Source organism: Dipodomys merriami, unplaced genomic scaffold (genome assembly GCF_024711535.1).
Source record: "Dipodomys merriami isolate MVZ:Mamm:240054 unplaced genomic scaffold, mDipMer1.0.p SCAF_9, whole genome shotgun sequence".
NCBI lineage: Eukaryota > Metazoa > Chordata > Mammalia > Rodentia > Heteromyidae > Dipodomys > Dipodomys merriami.
In genome coordinates, this window is record NW_027206512.1 from 21,250,442 (window position 1) to 21,264,740 (window position 14,299).

Consider the following 14,299-nt stretch of genomic DNA (forward strand, 5'->3'; position numbering starts at 1 on the left):
CTACCTGTATCCCTATTTTTAAACTATTTGTTTTCTCCCTTCCCCTCCACAAATTATACCAACATCAAATACAGTGAAAGCAGGGGTTATACTGTGGGGGAGGGACATACAAAGCAACAAAGAAATCATCTTATAAATATGTTAGAAACAATCTCATGAAAGAAAAAAAAACATTTGAATACATATCTTGGGATTCATTTCACCTAACATCAACTTACCTGACCTTTTCTGCTTGTCTCAGACATATACTAGTTATTGCAAATAAGGGTTTCAAACCATGAGATCTTTCTTTTTGAACAGTGTCACTTCTTCCCTCAGTTTTTTCCCCCTTTTCCCTCCCACAAGTTGTTTAGCTCATTTTCAACATAGTATCTAGTGAGTATCACCGTTGAATTAGTTCCTCCTTTGTCCTACCATTTCTGTGCTTCCCTCCCCCAAACAGATAAACTCACATACAAGACAAAAGGTACAGAAATAAGAAATAGCAACAAAAAGAGAAAAACAAAAAATCCCCACCAGAAGTAAAATATAAAACCTCTTGTTTCCATTTCATGGAGTTCATTTTGATAAACAACATTTTATATGATCATCCACACATAGCTATTGAGCATTTGTGATTCCTCTCCTTAGAATATGCTCGTTTGGTCTCACTGTGTGAATGTTTAGACTCCTGTTTAATTGGTCATGTCCAAGTGTAATCTTTTGTCTTTTACTATCCATTGTGTTTACTTGTAGATTTACAGGCACATTTTAATTACTACAAATTGGGGTCTGATTTACTTAATATACTTTTTCCAAGTCTTTTCATTTTCATGCTTTTGTTTAGCTTATTTTGTGCAAGATTAGTGTGCTACCACTTTTAAATTACAACTCCACTTCTGGCTTTTTGCTGATTAATTGGACACACACACACACACACACACACACACACACACACACACACACACACACACACACACACATCTTTGTACATTCTTTTGGTTCTGCCTCTTTGCAGAATACCAAATAATAAGCTTTCACATTAAACAAAAATCCAAACAGGGATTAGAAGCAAAGACTAAGATTGAAAACCCTACCTCTTACTGAGTTTTATAGAAGTATAAAAATACATTATGGGACAAGCTGGATTTCTTGATTATTTATACTCCTTATGAAATGGAAAGCTTCCAGGGTGGGGTTGGACCATTGTATGTGTCCCTGACACAATGCTGCACGTGGAGTCTTCAGAAGGGCTGAAGGAGAAGTGACTTCAGGAAAAGTTACTGAGAAGAGTTTTTAAGATAAAAAATTCCAGGAAATCTACAGATTGAGGAGGAGTAGAGCTGTGGAGAGGAAAAAGGGAATTTAATAGCGTGCTATTGTGATTAGGCATTTACCTCTTTTGTAAATTTAAACAACATAGTTAAGAATGTGCATTATCCTGCCTATGTAATTGTAACCCCTCTGTACAGTATGTTCTCAAATAAAATAAAATAAAATTTATTAAAAAAAAAAAAAGAATGTGAGTTAGCCTTGATGTCTGTTTGGTACTCCATGTCTCTTTTCAACATTGTTCTAAGAATTGTGTTTTCAGATGGCTCACACATTCTCACCATTGATCTCAAAAACTAGACATAGACTTCCCACCCTTATAATCCCTTTTCCAACTAAGAAGCCAATCTAGACCTGTAGGAAGGTCCTATGGAAATGAAAGGGATTTTGGAACTTACATGCACAAGGTTATCTCAAAATTCAAGATGGTTTTAGTCATTACTTCGCCTCCCAGCACTCAGGAAAGAAGAAATGAGAGGAAGAGGAGGTCAAGAAGAGTGCTAACTGTCTTCTTTTTTTTTTTTAATTTTTTTATTGTAAAGATACTATACAGAGGGTTACAGTTACATGAGTGAGGTAATGAGTACACTTCCTCTTGAACATTGTTACCCCCTCCATTGTTTTCCCCCTACCATCCCCTCCCTCCCTCCCTTCCCCAAGGTTCTTTTTTTTTTTTTTTTTGATTGTGATTAAGTGATTACTTAATTTCCGGAAATTCACAGTATTGTGGAATAATGATGCTCATTTAAAGTCACAAGTTCATTCTAACTTTCCTGGAGCAAATTGTCTATCACAGTCTGTAATATATAACGGTGCTCATATGTTATATACCATATATGTGATCAGCAGCATGGGGATATTTAGTAGTGGTTCAACCAGATGAGTGGGAGTTCTTTGTTTCTTAAGTCCTGTTAGTTTTGTCATATCACCTAACATTTTGGATTCATCATCCACTTATCAGGGAGACCATGTACTGTTTGTCTCTTCGTTCTTGGCTTACCTCGCTCAACATGATTCCTTCTAGCTCCATCCATTTCCCTGCAAATGCCATTATTTTGTCATTTCTAATGGCTGCATAATATTCCATTGTGTATAGATACCACAATTTTTGGATCCATTCATCTGTGGTGGGGCATCTAGGTTGTTTCCATATCCTAGCTATTGCGAACACTAACTGTCTTCTTAAGAATGATTCTCAATGCCTAGATCAAGATAAATCTATTTACATGACATTAATCAGAATTTAGAGACATGTAACCCCGCTCCTCCCCCCTTACCCCTGTGTGTAAGGGAACTTGAGAAATGTAGTCTTTATGTTGAGTAGCGATGGACTTAGCTGGGGTCTGGCTACCATGAAAGAAAGGAAGAGTGGGTATTAGAGGAATAACAAGAAGATTTTCTGAAGCCTGTAACTGTATAAGTGGGAGTGGACTAACACGTTATGACTCTCTACTTTTGTTCATGGTATTTATTGAGCATGTAATGTCCTTTAATCCTCATTGCATCTCACCTATTCCTGCAACTCCTTGGTCATCTACTCAAATTTTACTCATCTTTAAAGCTTAAGGAATGGGCACTTTCTTCAAAGGAATCTCCTTAGAAGTTTTACCAATTGCAACTAACTTCTTCTATGCTCTTATCCTTAATTTCTTTTTTTTTCTTCTTTTGTTTGTATGCTGGTCTTGGGGCCATAGGTGAGGTGGGGAAGAATAAAGTGAACTTTGAAATAACCTCATACTTGGTATAAAAGTCTTGGTGGAATGACTTAAGATGTGTGACGTCAAGTGAGGCACTTCTTCTTAAGTCTGATTTTACAAAACAAAAGAGTTTTGTAGGGTTTCCTGAGAATTAGGTAGGAAGGCACAGAGAGATTGACACTTAGAGGGTACTCAGTTTCTGGCATTGTCATAAGCATAAAAATATAATAATGGCAATAATCACAATACTTTAGACTTATAAGATTACCTCCTTCAGAGCCACAGTGGCCAGGGCTGCTTTGAACAGCGATCTTCAGATCTCAGCCTCCTGAGTAGCTAGGATTATAGGTGTGAGCTACTGGCACCTGGCTGGCCAAGGGTTTTTGAAAGCAGATTTGCCTTAAAAGGCAAGAAATGTTACTCATGACAGAAACTGCAGACATACTTAAATTCTGTACTGGAGATGAAACGGCATATTGATATAGATAATATACCTCCAACATCCATGAAGTCTAGATAAAAATACAGACACAAAATACAGGCACTCACTGATGTTCTTAATAGTTCATAGTGACATGCAGGGTAGTAGTAAAAATGATGAAAATGGCAATCCCACTGAAATGTCGGCCCAAGTATACCTATTAAATTGGATCCATAGTTAAAACAGTCTGGGCTTTTCATAGTCCTCTAAGGAGAAACATTTAAACTCTAGGTTTTATCTTTATTGACAGCATTGTAGAAGCTGTGCATATCACAGACCAAAAGCAACCAGTGACACAGCTGTACCAACTTCAAGGTCAGAATAAAAAAGCAGATGCTGTAATTTGAAGGAAAAATTGAAGGAGTTTATGTGAAGACTCAGTGAAAAGATGACTTGTAGACTCCCCAAAGCACAGGGGTAATTCTTTTTTTTTATTATTTTGTATTTCCATGATACAAAAAAGTATGTTCATGTACTTTGAGGTTCATATCTAATACATGTATGTACTACTTCACACTTTGTAAAATGCTTTGGGACATATTAGTGCCTTCAATTATTATATTACTTTTCTACTGTTGCATAACAAATTGATATACATTTAACAGTGAAAGTAACACAAATTTATTCTCTCACAATTTTTATAGTTCAGGAATACAACTTAATTGCATCCTTAGTGTCTAACAAGCTATGATTAAGGTGTCAGCTGGGTTGCTTTCCCACCTGCTACATCAAGTGGAAAGGATGTTTTCAAGTTTATTCACTGTACTGGCAGAATTCATCTTCTTGTGATTGAAGGGTTGGACACTGTGATTTCTTGCTAGGTTCTCCACTCTTAGAGGCTACCATCAGTTCCCGGAAGTGCCTTAGCCAATGGGTTTTCCCATCTGCCATTGACTTTATCAAGGCAGGATAGAGGGTCTCCGGAACCTCCTAGAAAGATGGAGTCATATAAGCATTTCCTGATATCTTAAGGGATGGTTTAGGGACCCTTGAGGACATGAAAATCCATAGGTGCTTAAATATAGCATAACATTTGAACTTAGATGCCTCTTCCCATATACTTTAATTCATCTCTAAATTACTTATAATACCTAATACAATGTTGATACCATGCAAATGGTTTTTACATTCTATTGTCTAGGGAATAATGACCAAAGAAAAACTCTCTCTCTCTCTCTCTCTCTTTCTCTCTCTCTCTCCACACACACACACACACACACACACACACACACACACACACACACACACACATTTAACATTTCAATTTTCACTTGGTTTAATCTGTAGATGGGAAGCCCAATTATGAGGATGACCAACTGTATGATGTAATGTAATCATGGAAATGACCTCTTATAACTTTTGCCACATTCATCTAGCTAGAAGTGAAGTACTGTCCTATTCCCACTGAAGGGGAGAAGATTAACAAAGGCCTGAACATCAGGAGGCAGGGTAGATGTTGTTCATCTGTACAAAGCCTTTGACCTCTACAGTGATGAACTTCTTCACCTGTTGTACAGAAGAACAGCACTGATGTTTAATTAAAGAGATTAAATGAACTGGTAACTCAGTTAAAAGGAGGTTAGGGTAGGCCCACTCTACCTAGTTTCATTATCCAAATGTGAATATCAATTAACATATATATTTTTGAATCCCTCCCTCCATCCATCCATCCCAACCTGATGTTCTTTTCACTCTACACATATTGTTGGATAAATGTGTTAATATTTCACCACATTTAATGGTTAATATTTAACTCATCTATTGGATCCAGCAGAATTATCTCTTTGTCACAGTATTAGAGAGATGATTTTCTCTGTAAAGAATTCTAAAATCTCAGTGTTTAAAACAATGTAGATTTACTTCTCATCTCATGATATATTAGTGAGGATCAGGTGGATGCCTTGTTCTACAGCATCTCATTTAGGATGCAGGCTGATGGGCAGCTGTCATCCTGAAGGATGTTAATTGCCTTGTGAGAGGGAAAAAGAGCTCTGGCAAATCTTGCAATGGCAATCAAAAGTTCTGACTTAGAAGGGACACAGAGGCTATGTGATTAGAACTCGTTGGATAGAATTAGTGACATGGCTCTGCCTAACCATATGGGAGCTAGAACGTCTAGTTCAACATTACTTCCAGAAGTGGAGAGACCCAGAAATAATGGTCATTAAATCATTGAAATAATTCTCACCACAGTCATGAAATGAGCTTCCATGGAATGAATGTGTATGCCTGTACCTCTCAATTCACATTAAAATTTTCAACTTTGAAAGGATGGCATTAGGAAGAGGGGCCTTGGGAAGGTGATTAGATCATAAAAAATTAGCACTCTTGAAAACAGACACTGGATATTCTTCAGATACAAAGTCTGCTGGTGCCTTCATCTTGTACTTTCCAGCCTTGAGAACTATGAGAAATACATCTCTGTTGTTGTTGTTGTTGTTTTGTATGTATTTTTATTGTAAAAATACTGTTCAGAGGGATCATTTCTGTTGTTTGTAGGATTTTTTTTGTTATCACCCCCTAGGGATGTAAATAACTAGCCTACCTCAAACTGAGGCCCTGGCATCTTTTCAGTGTTCAGAGATTTAGTCCACAATCCTTTAGCTGACTCATCTTCCCTTCTTCTCCTTGACCTATACTCTATGGCCAATGCCTTTGACCTCTGTAGTGATGAGTTTCTTCAGATCTGGACCTCCCCTAAAACTTGAGGCCTGAAACTGCTTTTCCATGCTGCTTTTGACTTTACTTCATCACAGTCTTTGCTTTGTAGTATTCCTAAATAACATTGTTTTCAGCTATTCTGGGTAAATAATTCATCAAGTCTTGCTGCATCCCTAGAGCCTTAAAACCTAGACCAGCTAATACCTCTACAAAGCTGAGCAAGTCACCAGGAATACAATAACATAATGAATGCCATGTAGGGAGAAAACTATGATTATGTCATTAACTGTCCTCCCGAGTTTCTTTGGAGGTGTTGTAGGGACTGACCTAAATGTAATTGGCAAGGGCCATCAAAACAGGCAAACATCAATGGGAAAAAAATAGATCAAAGGATTAGACATGACTGAAACCAGCAGGAAAGCATAGCTGACCATGATCTGGTTGAATAATTAGCTGAAAAAGGTGAACAACAACACAGCCTATCCGTTGTGAACTCATTTTAGCTCCACATGAAAGCTGTAACAAATGAGCTTAAATATTAATGCCATGGTAAGCCATGCCAGAAAAATGTATCAGTACAGCATTCTCAGTGGGTGCCTTACTGTTATAACAAGCTACTGAAGAATAAAGAAGCAGCTGGGCTAAGTACAGTAAAATAAGTATTTTTCATCCTCAACAATATTCTATTTCATCATTTTAGGTATTTCTGCCAACTCACAGACTAACTAGTACTCATTCAGATGGTGCATAAAATTCATTACCGACTATAACATATAGTGTTTTAAGAAAAAAACCCAAAATGTTATTAAGGCAAAACTCATAACCCCTAAGACATAGCCACACGTAGAGCATTTGCTGGTAAGGAGGTGGCGAGATGGAGTGAGCCTTCTCTCCCTGTCACAATCTCTCTTGTCAATTCTCATGTCTAACTCTAGTTGCACCGTGCAGTCCTTGTGGCTTTTCCTGGTTCGTTTTAAGGCTCCAATTCACAACTCTGAGCTTTCTGTTTTTCCTAACACCTAAGGCATCAGGAGTTTATAGTAATCTCGGAGAGAAGAGAGGTACATAGACCTTTATAATTTACAAAGTGGAGGTTTCTGATCCTTTCCTTAATTTGGTCATTTTAATCCTGTTACTTTATACTCTCTGCTTAGCTATTCTAACTTGAATTCTCTGAGCCCTAAAATATAGCTGATTTGGTTCAGGAGTTTTATCTCAGGGAGCGCAGGGTGGAAGTGGAAAAGTGTGGAAGGAAACTAGGTGAAGCTAGGGAAATTCATGAGTGTGTTTCCATGGCAGGCAGTTGGGGTTTAATCCCACTGGAGACTCTCCATGACACCAAGTGTATTGCTGCAGAGAGAGGAACACGGGATGGCCATCTACCAACTCCATCATCACTTTGGGGAAGTTGGTCCTGAGAATTGCTGCCCAGCAGTTCTTACGTTCTGCCTTCAAGAGTGCTGAACATACTCCCAGAGAAAGCCTGCAGGCAGAGGCAGGTGCATGACCAAAAGAAGCCTGGGGATTTCATCTGGAGATGTGTTAGGCTATGCCGGAAAACCATGCAGATATCCAGGCACAAAGAACAAAGAAAGGTTTATTGCCAGCAAAGGGACTGGCAAGGCACCTTCTTACAAAAGATGTAACCCGAGGTGGTGGCTGGGAGGGGTTAGGAGGCAGGGACTTGGGTGTGGACATGTGGAACAGGGACTTCATCATGGTGGCTAGGATTTACACTGTTGCCCAAATAGCAGATAAGGGGTCTGCAGCTGTCCAGACTTGAAGGTCACTTTAAAGGGATCATGTTGTCTTATATGGCTGTAACTGCCCCAAAGGAGAGCATCATCTCAAGGTAAAAGGGGGTGGAGGCTGCTTATTTACTTAATGGGGCTAGTGTTGCCTGGGAGAAGAGCATGCCAGTCCCTGGGAAGGGGGCCTCTAGGACTAACATGCATAGAAGCTGCAGGTGATCCCCTGGGAGTGGGCTGAGAGCACAGAAAGAGGAGCCAACAGCATCAGTGACAAGGAACCCTAAAGAGTGAGCTCCCCCTCCCCATCTGCTCCCCAAGGTGACTCACGGCCCCATTCCTCTCTCCTAGCTGACTCCCTTCTCCCAAGAGCTAGTCGCTGGCAACATAGTTCTTAATAAGTAATGAGTATGTGTAAGCACACACACACACACACACACACACACACACGTTTTTGTAGAAATAGGCTATATGACCTTGAAGATTTCAGTTTCTCATAATTTCCCATTTCCTTTGTTGCTAGAAGTGTCTTTGATATGCCACAGTGATGAAATTAACTCCTGGAAATCTGACAGCACTGTTTAGATTCTTAAAAATTCACTGCAAATGGAAAACTAAAATGATAGAGTGCCTGTAAGCACAGAAGCCTTTTGCAACCATGCTATAGTGTAGTTGCAAATTTCCTCCTGTATACATGTCAACAAAACTAATCTGATGGTTTTCTTTTCTTCCCCCGCCCCTGCATTCCTGGGGCTTGAACTGAGGGCCTGGACACTGTCCCTAAGTTTCTTTTTGCTTAAGGCTAGCACTCTACCGCTTGAGCCACAGTGCCACTTCTGGATTTTTCTATTCATGTGGTAGTGAGGAATTGAACCCAGGGCTTCATGCATGTTAGGCAAGCACTCTACCACTAAGCCACATTCCCAGCCCCAATCTGATGGTTTTCACAAGCCATTGACCCTACTGGATGGTGAGTAAATGTGAATTAGGGCCACTATGGCACACTTGGACTAATCTTAAAATCTCATTGGATTGGCTCAGTCTTTATGAATGATGCTGACTTTCTGATTTTTTTTTTCATCTATTCCACTCTTCTCCAAGAAGGAATCCAAGGAGACATGGTGCTAGTGGTTCAGGGTTGTCATTGGAGCTTTGACTGGTGTCCATTGCAGACACCAGAGGACTAGTTCCTGCTCATGTTACAATGAATTAAAACAGTCAGCTTTGTTGGAATCTGGGAGTCTTTCCAGCTGTTAAGTCCTATCCAGTACTTGTCCCAGACAAGTCCCTTAGTTCAGGATTTCCTTTTTCTTTCTGTGCCAGTCTTGGAGCTTGAATTCAGGGCCTGGGTGCTGTCCCTGAGCTTTTGCTCAAGGCTAGTACTCTATCACTTGAGCCACAGCTCTATACTAGCTATTTTTTTTTTATTGTGAAAATACCATACAGAGGGGTTACAATTACATGAGCAAGGTAATGAGTACATTTCTTATCAAGCATTGTTGCCTCCTCCTTTGTTTCCTCTTCCCATCCCTTCCCATCTTCTCCTATCTCCCCCCACTCATCTCCCCCGCGCCAAAGTTGTAAAGTTTGTTTTTTGATATAAAGTCTTGCACATCTCATTGTTCCAATGGGTCAATGTATCCCTGTTTAAACAATTTGTTTTTTCCCTTCCCCTCCACAAATTATACCAACATCAAATACAGTGAAAACAGGGGTTATACCATGGGGGAGGGACATACAAAACTACAAAGAAATATCTTATAAATATTTTAAAAACAATAGCAAGAAAGAAAAAACATTTAAGTCCTTTCTTTGATGAGTCCCTGCCTGGTTTTGGGATGAGGATTATGATGGCTTCTTAGAATTAATTCGGTAATGAACTTTCTCTTTCAATTTCATTGAAGAGTTGGAGGAGTATTGGTGTGAGCTCTGCTTTGAAGGCCTTGTAGAATTCCACTTTAAATCCATCTGGTTCTGGGCTTTTCTTAGATGAGAGGTCTCTTATTGCTGTTTCTATTTCAATGCTTGATACGGGCCTATGAAGATGGTTTAATTCATCTTGGTTTAGTTTTGGCATGTCGATATTTGCTAGGAAAAGGTCCATTTCTGCTAAGTTCTCAAACTTATTAGCATAAAGGTCTGAGAAGTATTCCCTTATAATGTTCTTGGTTGTTTCTGTGGTAATGTTTCCATTCTCATCTTTGAGTTTATTTATTTGGGTATGTTCTCTTCTTTTTCTGATAAGATTTGCCAAGGGTCTGTCAATTTTGTTATTTTTTTTGAAGAACCAACTCTTTGTTTTGTTGATTCTTTCTATGTTTTTTTTTTTTTTGGATTCTAATTCATTTAATTTTAATTATTTCTTTCTGTCTACTGGATTGGGGTTTATCTTGCTGCTCTTTTTCAAGGAGGTTCAGATGTCTCATTAAATTGTTGATTTCAGATCTCTCCAATTCGTTGATGTAGGAACCCAGAAACCCATAAACTTGCCTCTGAGTACCACCTTTGCTGTGTCCCAGAGGAGCTAGTAATTTGTGTGTTCCTTTTTGTTAAATACCATGAACATTTGAATTTCCTTTCTAATCTCTTCCGTGACCCACTGGTGATTCAACAATGTGTTGTTCAGTCTCCATGTGTTACAGGATTTTCTTTGGTGGCTTTTGGTGTTTAGTTCGAATTTTAATCCCTTGTGGTCTGAGAGAATGCAAGGTATAACCTCAATGTTCTGAATTTGGACAAGTTTGTTTTGTGACCTAAAATGTGGTTTATTTTGGAAAATGTTCTGTGTGCTACTGAGAAAAAACGTGTATTCTGATGCTGCTGGTTGAAATATTTGGTAGATGTCTGTTAAATCTAGTTGATCTATGCAGTTGTTTAGATCCATGGTTTCTCTGTTGAGTTTTTGCCAAGTTGTTCTATCTAGTGGGGAAGGTGGTGTGTTAAAATCCTCAACAATTAATATCTTTGGATCTATGTGAGATTTGAGGGAAAGTAGTGTTTCTTGGATAAATCTGGGTGCTCCGTTGTTTGGCAAATAGATATTTAGAATTGTAGTATCCTCTTGAAGGAGAGATCCCTTAATTAGTATATAGCAACCTTCTTTATCTCTTCTCACTAATTTTAATTTGAAGTCTATTTTATCTGATATTAGGATTGTAACTCCTGCCTGTTTATGGGAGCCATTTGCTTGGTAGATTTTGTTCCAGCCTTTCACTTTCAAAATATGTTTGTTTTTATGGGCAAGGTGTGACTCCTGAAGGCAGCAGATAGAAGGATCTTGCTTTTTAATCCAACTACACAGTCTATGTCGCTTAACTGGAGAGTTAAGTCCATTAATGTTGAGAGTTTGGACTGAGAGGTATTTGGGAGTTCCTGCCATGTTATTCACTTTCTTGGGGGCTGCAGCAACTGGGTTCTTCCTATGGTTCTTGGATTCTCAATTTGGATGAGGTTTCTTGGCCTTTATTTTGGTCTTGTTGGTTTTCTATGCATAGGACATCTTTAAGTATCTTTTGTAGGACTGGTTTGGTGGAGATATATTGTTTCAGTTTTTCTTTGCTATGGAAGGTTTTTAGTTGACCTTTGTTATGAAATAGAGTTTAGGTGGGTATAGTATTCTTGGTTGATAGTTGTTTGCCTTTAGGGCATGGCATACATCATTCCAGGCTCTTCTTATTTTAATTGTCTCTGCTGAGAAATCTGAGGTTTTTCTAATTGGGTTTCCTTTATAGGTGAATGATCTTTTCTCCTTGACAGCTTTAAGGATCTTTTCCTTGGTCTGAATTGATCCTGTGCAGATTATAATGTGATGATGGGATGGTCTATTTGGGGTTCTAAAAGTTTCTTTTATCTGTATGAGCCTATGTTTTTGCAGGTTTGGGAAGTTCTCTGCTCATACTAGCTATTTTTTTGGTATCTAATTGCAGATAAGAGTTTCACAAGCTTAAACTGGGTGCCAGGGGCTCATACCTGTAATCTTAGCTACTCAGGAGGCTGAGATCTGAAGATCACGGTTCAAAGCCAGCCTGGGCAGGAAAGTCTGTGAGACTCTTATCTCCAATTAACCACCAGAAAAACTGTAAGTGGTGCTTGGGTCAAGAAGTAGGCTCATCTTTAGCTAAAGAGTTGAGGGACAGCGCACAGGCCTGGATGGAGTTCAAGCCCCATGATCAACCAAAAAAAAAAAGAGTTTCACAAGCTTTCCAGCCCAGGCTAGCTTCAAAACACAATCCATAGATCTAAGACTTCTGAGTAGCTGGGATTGGACGTATGAGGCATCACCCTTTTTAAAAAACAATTTAACATGTCCATTTATGTGTGCAATATCAGAATCAACTCTTCTACCATTCTTCCCAGTCACATCGTTTCCTACTTCCTTGTGCACAGATATACATTGAGTATTCTAACTATATTCATTCACTGTTCATTTTTCCACGTTTGTCCCTGCTTTGAATTAGTTCCCCCCATTCAAGAGATGTTTTAGCTTCCTGATATCCATTTTTGTTAAAAATTAATGTTTCAACCAGCAACCAGTGGCTCATGCTTGCAATCCTAGCTACTCAGGGGGCTGAGATCTGAGGATTGGGGTTTGAAGCCAGCCTAGGCAGGAAAGTCAGTGTGATTCTTATCTCCAATAAACTAGTCAAAAAGCCAGAATTGGAGCTGTGGCTCAAATGGTAGAGGGCAAATGGTAAAGGGCTAGCCTTGAGTACAAGAAGGCTCAGGGACAGAGCCCAGGCCATGAATTAAAGCCCTAGGACCAGAAAAAAAAGTCCTTCAATTTTATTTCATCTCTTTCTCGCTCTATGGAATCTAAAATCAAGTGGAGGCTTTTTAATGAAATTAACCATTTTTCTAATCCAGGAAGGAGTGAAACTTTGAGGACTAGTTTTGAAATAGAGGATTATCTTAGACTGCTTAGTTTGGTCTTTTGAGTTAAGGTGAAAGACAAGGAACAGAGGAAAAAAAATCATGTCTGCTATTCTTTTTCTAATAGGCACATAATTTTGCTCGACAATTCCAAGACTGTATCAATCATTTGTATATTAAGTGACATTTATAAAACTTCTGTGTTATTAGCAGATGAGAATGGACAATTAACACTCAATAGCATAATTAATGAGGACCCTAATGTTAGGTCCTCCAACAGACTTTTCTCTCCCCCAAGCTAGTCCCTTTATTTTCTAGATAAGAATCCAGGATAAACGAGTAAATTCTACTATTCAATTCAGTATATTGACCCAATTTGACAATTTATATAGTAATTAATAAAAAACAGGTTTGGTTCATTGGATGTGGAAGACCTCCTGTTACCTGCATGGTAGGAGGGAGAGGGGCGAGAATGCGTGGGAGTTGGCAGCTGATTGTAAAAGAACTCAGAAAAGGATACAAGTGACTAGACTAACAGAGTGGCATGGAGTCATAGCAACTGGGGAAATCCTATCCAGGATGGAGAATCAAGAGAGAGAGCTCCTGACAGTCTGAAAAGACTGCATTTGAGTTGAGACTCAGGGTGGTGGTGGGATTTCTCCAGATGGAAACAGTGGGAGGATGCTGCTAGTGCCTGAAGAGTGTAGAAGAGAGACCTGAGGGTTGGTTCAGTTGGAGAGCAGGGTATGTGTGTACACTGGAGAAGGAAAAGAAAGAGGAGACTGGTAAGGTTGCTTGTCCTAGAATATGAGGGCTTGGACATGGCTTAGGGCCCACAATTGCCCATAATTATTAAAACAATGAGGAGCCATTGAGATTTATTTAGCAGGGGAGTGTATGATGGGCAGAGTTCTTTAGAAGATACTTGTGGAAATTGGCAAGCATGAGGAATGGAGACAGTTGAATTTGGGGAGGGCAGCAATCGGACCTTGGCTGAAAGGCCTGACCTTGTGGAAGGACAAGCTGCCTACACCCAATACCAATGATCAGAATGCCCTCACTGCCTACAGTTGCCATCGTCCCTGATATCAGAATAGTATCAAGGCCAGAAGACAAGCTGCCAGCAGAGGCAAGATAGGCAGCACCCACCGTCCCCAACTCAGCACTGATCAAGCACAATAAGGTTCACAGAGCTTTACTGTCAGCGCTGGGACTTTGCAAGTGAAGCACCACAGGTGATGGAATGAGAGACTGAGTGCCATTGACTGGATTGAAACACATTCAGCTCCCAGGAGGACCAGCCTATAGAAAAGGCAGGGGCCTTCCTGCCATTCCATCTGCTTGCACATGAGGTCAAAAACTGCAGGGGTGAAATGTGGCCACTATCGCCACCTAGATCCCTATGATAAAGCCAGATAGAGCTTGTTCACCTGTAAAATGACAGGCGCTTAAAAATTGAGTTAAACAATTCATGTGTAGTGATTGACAGAAAGCCTGACACATAGCAGACTGCCAGCATTCTCTATGGCTAT